This window comes from Castor canadensis, chromosome 1, assembly GCF_047511655.1.
Source record: "Castor canadensis chromosome 1, mCasCan1.hap1v2, whole genome shotgun sequence".
In the NCBI taxonomy this organism is placed as follows: domain Eukaryota; kingdom Metazoa; phylum Chordata; class Mammalia; order Rodentia; family Castoridae; genus Castor; species Castor canadensis.
The window spans coordinates 27,134,665-27,142,101 of record NC_133386.1 but is presented as its reverse complement, the minus strand read 5'-3'; the positions used below and the strand labels follow the sequence as shown (position 1 = coordinate 27,142,101).

Here is a 7,437-nt window from a genome sequence, read left to right as displayed (position 1 = left end):
TATTGCAGAAATAAAGATAAAAATACGTGGAAACATTCTCATATTGTATGAACTCCACTGTGACATGAAATAACTTTGAATTTAATGGTATTTTCCAGAGGGCACGCCCTCTCAGGCTGTTGGAGACACCCATTGTCTCGCATCACAGCAATGTTCTGCAGGCGAGTAAGTGACCCTTCCTTCCTCAAGGTCAGGTGCTGCACTAGAACTGGACACCTGACCTGAGGGTTTTCTCAGCAGATTTGCCCGGCTCCAGGCTGACACAACAGTGAGTGAGGCCAAGTAGGACATTGAGTTGAGAATTCAAGTCACAGACACCAGGCAGCAGGTGCGTTGGGCCTTGTGCAGGCTGAATGTGGATATGTGCAGGAAGCCTGTGGTTCCTGAGGGGTGAGAGGTGCTTAGTGGGTTCCACAGGCTTCTCAGTTTCTGACATTTCCAATGAGCCTCATGTCCTTGAATTCTGTGAAAGGCCCGGTGTTTCAATTGCAGGCTCTCCTTTTCTTTATTTAAGGTGCTCCAAGAATGTTTCTGATCACGTGACTGAAAAATCCTTTACTGGACACACCTGCGTCTTCCTGCCATCTTGCTGGGTAAGGTGCTTGGTTCAGGGGATCACTCTTTTCCTTCTAGAAAATCCAAAAGGGTTAAGCGCAGCATTAATTCCATTTCCTAAAGTGGAAGTTTCCTTCCCAGCCCTAGAGTTCATAAGTCTTTAGAATGAGTGGCACTTTTTATGGGAACATTTTCTAAACCCCCTCAAGTCTTTCATGACTGAGATTTAATAAAAAGTAGAAACAGAAGAGATATGCTATTAAGTCTGACCCCTTGAGACAGGAAGAAATTTCCCAGTTTTAGGAAATCCTTTTTCTTTGAAACCGGAAGGAGCATTTTGTATTTCCGGCAGTGAATTGAGACAGTACCTCTGTTTCGTACTGATGTCCCCATTGTCTGTGCTTCTCTTCACCAACTGAAAGGGTAATCAGTCACCTCCAGGGAAACCGAGCCATCTGCCACTGGCCTCAGCCCACAGACAGGAACAGATGGAAAGGGCTTCAAGCTTTCATCTTGAGTTTCCAAGCTAGTGTCAGGCCAATTTTCTCAATGAAAGAATTGGTTTAGATCTTTAAAAACAATTTTCAGCCTAGTTGACATTGAAGTGATGTCACAGCATCAAGATATAGGAAAATCATACCGTAAATAAAGCTGTTAAGTGTTCTTGTATTTGCAAAACAAAACTCAGAAATGCATTTCTTAAATGGCCAACAGAAAAGATCAACAAGATGAGTGGGAATTCAGGAGTAAGAAACCACAGCCTTGAGGTGATTTAGAGGTGACAGGGTCAAACTGTGACTCTCTTAGAACCAATGCCATACTGGAATGCTCCCTGACTAACACTGCTCTGAGGTGTGAGAGAGCTCCAAGTCAACACTTGACCAAGTGTTGTCATTATTAGTAGTTTTAGGTGATCAGGGTCTCCTCCTAGTAGGCAAGTGCTCTACCACTTGAGCCACACTTCAGTCCTTTTTGCTTTTTAGTTTGTTTTTCAGATCAAAAGGGTCTCCTGCCTTTTGCCTGGAACAGCCTCATACCACAATTCTCCTCCAGTCTAGCTGGGATTATAGGCATGTACCACCATGCCTGGCAACAATGTCTCTCATTTATCTTGTTTATATCAAGATGGCAGCATTCTCTTCTTATGCTAAGATATTTATGGTATATTTAATATTTATGGTATATTAATACATGTTTGCTTGAACTATCAAATTATATTCGAACTATCAAAAATTCCTGGGCTGGTCTCAGTTGGGCTACGTGAAGAAGGATGAGTATGTCATACCTTTGTTTCTAATGAAGCCTCAATTAAAACTGTTCAGTTTATAATCTAGGCATGGTGTACACACTGTAATCCCAGTGCCCAGGAGACAGAAGCAGGAGGACCATGAGTTTGAGGCCAGAGTGGGCCACACAGCGAGTTCCAGGCTAGCTTGAGCTACATAGTGAGACCCTGCCTCAACAGACCAAAGAGGGAAATACAGAAGAGAGAACGGGCAATGACTGGGTGTCTACCCAACAGGGGATTTAATTTTTCTGGAAAGATCTAATAGATCATCTAGGACACCTGAAGGATGGGTTGAGAGCTGCTGAGTGAGGAATGGAGGCAAAGCTTGCACATGGATGTGTGACTCATACAGTCACATTGGGCCTGGGCTCAGAAGGGGCCCTGTTTTTTGGTTTGCTGCTTAGTTCTTGCCATCCTAAAATTCTAGATAATTCTACCTTTAAACTTGTGTTTTGTAAGTGATGTCTCATTGGACAATAGTGCAGAGGAAACTGGTGAGGTGGCTCAGGCTCTTGACATGGTGCCCGGTCAGAAGTAGGCAACATGCATGCCTCATAGGGAGCCTGCATGCTCTTCCAGGGCTGGGGCTGGTCCCAGATTGGAGGTGATGAGGGTAACAGTGTCAGCAGCAGCCATAACCTGGAGAAAGCTAGATTTCTCCATGTGGCCCCACCAAGTTTCTGCCCCAGAGACAAGTCTGCAGTCTGTGTCTGGAACATCCACACACAGCTTAGCTTTTTGGTCAGGAATTGCATTTTCTCAGGCAGTAGAACTTTGCCAGTAAGTGATTACAAAATAAATATACAAATGTGCACATGGATATTGTAATAAATTCTCTCAGGGAGTTATTAGGATTCTTCAGTTGAAATTTTCTGGTTTTCAAAACTACCACAATATTGCAAAAACAAATATCCAGAAGCTTGGAAATAGAAATTAAATTTAAACACCATTTCATTTGATGGCAGAGAGCTCTATTTTCATAGGAAGCATCAGATAAGCCCATTATTAATGAAGCAGACCATTTTAAAATTAAATTTTTTCTTGTAATTGATGATGCAGGGATAGAATGCATAAGCAGGTGTTTGAATTATACACAAACCATGGAATCAGCTTCTTGAACCATCTCCACAAACTATAGGAAATGTAAAAGGAAACATCAAAATACAATTGTTCAAATTTGCATTTAAAATCAAATTCAGGCTTCCATGAAACTGGTTTGATGAAGAATTAAATCTTTTTTAGAAAGGTTGTTGTGCAAAACTCATTAGCCCTAGATGTACAGATATTCATATTTCAAATAATCAGAACTTTGTGTGGTTACAGCCCATAAAACACTCTTAACAGCTCCAGTAATAATTACATCAGCAGAAAGATCTGCCCCCAATTAAAAACTGTCAAAAAGTGTTTGCAATCTTGTATTTTCCAAAAGTAACTCACATTACTTTTAATTATATCAATTGAAAATAAAGTTGCCACAAATACAAATTTTGATGGCTTAGTGTATGAATTTGCAGAAGTGAGCCAGAAAAATCTTATGATCAACCAAGATATATGAATAAAGACTTGTTATATAAGATTATGACACCAAAATAGTTTCTTTAATTTGTAAGTTTATGTCTCACTATTCCCCTTGCTATGAGTTTAATTGTGTTCCCCCACAATCATGTTGGATTCCTAATCCCCAATGTGACTGTATTTGGAGAAGGTGTCTTTAATGAGTTAATTAAGTTTAAATCACATCATACAGGTGGGGCTCGACCTAATCTGACAGAACAGCTGTCCTTATGAGACACAGAGAGAGCCCAGAGAGCATTCTCTCTCAGTAAATCACAGGCCATGTGAGACGCAGTGAGAGGGTGGAGGACCTTCTGCAAGCTGGGAAGGAAAGACCTCAGCAGAAGCCACCTTGGACAGCACCTTGATCTTGAACTTCGAGCCTCCAGACAGTAAGAAAATAAATGTCTGATATTTAAACCACACAGTTTTTGTGGTATTTGATTATGGCAGCCCAAGACAATGTGTATATCCCCGTTGCATTTTTTTTTTAAATTTTGGCAATTGAACCCAGGGCCTTGTATGAGTGAGACAAGTGTACTAACCACTGAGCTGCCCCCCAACACCTATAAAATACTGTTAAAGGAAAAACTTTATATTTTATACCTTATTTTGAACAATTTTCCAAGTTTTCATTTTGTACTAGGCCCTGCAAGTTATATAGCCAGTCACTCTCTGAATCAAGGTCACTGTGTGCCTCCCATGGGGCCTTCGCCCAGTGCCCTCTCTCTAGGCCAGTTGCTCCCACTATGCCACTTGACCTTTCAGGTCAACTACTCAACTACAACCCACCAATTCTGTCTCACAGTCCTGACTCTAAATGTCTGGAAGAAAGAATCTAATTGGCTAAGGTCAGACTATTGGCCCAGTGTCAGGTATACCATGTGGCTCCCGACCATTGGAACACATGGATATGTGACACTAGGCCAATGTGTTCCAGTGGCCACATGGTATACCTGGCTGTCCAGGCCTACATTTGCTGGCACTCAAGTGGAAGGCAATTCCAAGAGAGTTGGTACAGGCTGGGTTTATGCTCCCCAGTGAGGTAATTATGATACTTAAAGAAGATAACTTGGGCTGGGTGCAGTTGCTCAAGCCTATAATTCTATCTTCTTGGGAGGCAGAGATCAGTAGGATTGTGGTTCAAGGCCAGTACAGACAAAAATTTTGTGAGACCCCCCATCTCAACCAATGGCTACGTGCCGTTGTGCATGCCTTTTATCCTAGCTACGTAGATAAGCACAAACAGAAGGATCAAAGTCTGGATCGACTTGGACATAAAGCAAGACCCTATTTCAAAAATAACCAATGCAAAAAAGGGCTGGCAGCTTGGGTCAAATGGTAGAGCACCTGCCTACCAAGCACAAGAACCTGAGTTCAAACCTCAGTATGGGAAAAGAAAAGACAACTCGGCTTCAGTCCCAGCTCAATCTCTTTTTATAAGGTGTTCGCCATTTTCACTTCTGAAATAAATACAACCAACTGCAGGTGAAAAAGGAAGTGGAGAAAGCAATGCTCCGTGCTAAGAACGATTTTAGGGCTGACTTGCTCAGTTCTTCATTGACAAAGAACCCATTAACAATGGAATTACTGGGATATTTTCAAGAGAATAATATAAACGCTCATGCATTTTTTAGCTCAGAGTACTATGAACTCATTTTAACATGATATTTTTGTGTGTGTGTGTGTGTATGTGTGCTTGGTGCTCACAACCCCACCACTGAACTACAACCCCTCAACCTCTTAACATGGATTTTTGACATCCTGTCTCATTTAACATTACATTTGAAAACTTTAAACAGCAAAGATATAAATAAAAATATACAATTGTCCAGTGCAAGAAATATTAAGAACATATTCTTTGGTAAAATTTATATATTTATCATAAAAAATATAGCAAAACCAGACTCTTGCTATACATTTCCACTTGCAAACTTGAAAGATTCTTATTGAAATAAAAGTATAAATTAAACCATTCATTATAAAAAAAATTCATACAGTTGTTCTTTAGGAACCTAGAAATCAGACTTAGTGACAACTACAGCCTGGGACACAGCCATGGGACAAAGTTCCCTGAGGCGCTGAGACAGTACATCACAAAATTGATGCACCAAAGAGCATTTGCTTCAATTATAGAACAGTGATTTGGTCCAAGCCTGCACGCTGACTTTATACACTGTCCAAATAAGTTGGATGATCTGGTGTGCTAGCCTACAGAAGACTAAACCAACAATTTCTTACAGCAGTTGAGTACTTCTAAAATATTGACATTTGAACCAGGCCCTGGTGGCTCACACCTGTAATCCTAGCTATTTGGGAGGCTGAGATAGGGAGGATTGCAGTTCAAGGCCATCCCAGGCAAATAGTTTGAGAGACCCTCATCTCCCAAAAAGAAACCAAAGCAAAATGGACTGAAGGTATGGCTCAAGTGGTATAGCAGCCAAGTGCAAAGTTCTGAGTTCAAGTCCCAGTCCCACCAAAATAAATTAACAAATAAAATATTGAGTGATTATTGACATCCTTCAAGGAGGATTTCAAAGAGGAGGAATGACTAAAAGCACAGTAGTTTGGAGACTTTAATGCACACATGCATGCATTCATTCATTTCTTGCTAGGCAAGTACACTCCTACTTGAGCCACATTTCTAGTTCTTTTGTTTTTAGTTAGTTTTTCAGATAGGGTCTCACACTTTTGCCCTATCAAAATCTCAGATGGAGATTCTCCTACCTCAGCCTCCCAAGTAGCTGGGCTTATAGCTTTCATATTTTTAATAAGCCTGAGTCAAGAGTCTGCCACTAACCTTTCACAGTGCTGGGTGTTCAGGGTGCAGAGGTTAAAAACTGGTGTCTGCCCTCAAGGGTTTATGATCTAGCATAAAGACCGACAAATTATGAGGCAGTTAGTTCCACTCTTGTATGGACAATGACTGAGCAGTGAATGGGGCTTAAGCCACAGTGATGGACTAAAATAACGTTTGAAGTACTGTGGGTGAGATGGCTGAAGCCCTAAACTAAGACCCTGGCTGGGGACCTGGGGAGTGTGTAAGACTTGAAAGATCAAAGAACTAGAACTCCCACCACAGAGTGACAGATTGTGTGTGAAGGGTGAGGGGAAGAACGAGCCAGGCTGTCACTTAGATTTCTGGCTGCTGTGAACAAAGTGTTAAGAGCCCCTGTCTCTCTGGAAGGCACCTCTTTTGTATAGCTGACATTTGAAATGAAGACCTGGGAATCATGGGCAAAAGGTCAGAGAAGTGTGAAATCCATTTAGTAGTGACTTTGTCTGCCAGGGAAGAAAACATCTCATTCCAAATGACCAGTACACAGAGAGGACCTTGGAAGTTCCCTGAGGGCAGGGCGCATACCATTTATCCTAATTCCCCACTGCCCAGATATGGGTATGCTTAATAATAATAATGCATTTATTTGATTTATAAAAACCAATTAAAGTCACCTTGACCTTTTCTTGCCAGCTTCTGTTGGGAGCTGAGGACATTTATAGATGCCTTTTGTCTGTTAGCAAATAGTGGTTGACAGCAGACATATTTTTCTTTCAAACTGTTTATCTGCATGGAATTAAAAAATCCATGTTGTTGTATTGGGTAGGATCTTCTCAAGGTCTGACAGGCATTTCCACCTCTGCAGGTTTCAGCTCACTAGTTAGCTGCCCAGCTTGTGAGGGATGTGGAGGAGGAATGGCACCCTTGAGTCCTGAAGCAGCCTTGTGCACTAGGGGTACATGGCAGGCTTACAGGACCAGGCAAGGGCTGTCATTGCCTCAGTGAAGAGAGGCCATCTTCAGCCAACTTGAGGGAGCAAATTGTCCCCTGAAGTTTTCCTGACCCTAGAAGTTTCCTCAGGTACTTCTGCTCAGAAAAGAAGCTCCTTTTCCCTTGTAAATAAGTCAAGATGCACTTAAACAAAAAAACTCAGCATTAGGCAGGTTTGGACAAAGTGAAAGAACAGTCTATATTATAGAGCTTCCTGGAAAAGACTGGGTGATTTTAATTACTAAAATCTACTGGAGCAATGTTTTTAAAT

At 41.5% G+C, this 7,437-nt stretch overlaps 1 long non-coding RNA gene across 1 annotated transcript; it reads left to right on the top strand.

Annotated features, from left to right (window-relative positions):
- Positions 1-226: 226 nt before the first annotated feature.
- On the top strand, positions 227-3,779 carry LOC141420684 (uncharacterized). Its single transcript, XR_012445213.1, has 3 exons — positions 227-328; positions 515-593; positions 3,591-3,779. It is a non-coding gene; the product is annotated as an uncharacterized lncRNA (long non-coding RNA).
- The last annotated feature ends 3,658 nt before the right edge of the window (positions 3,780-7,437 follow it).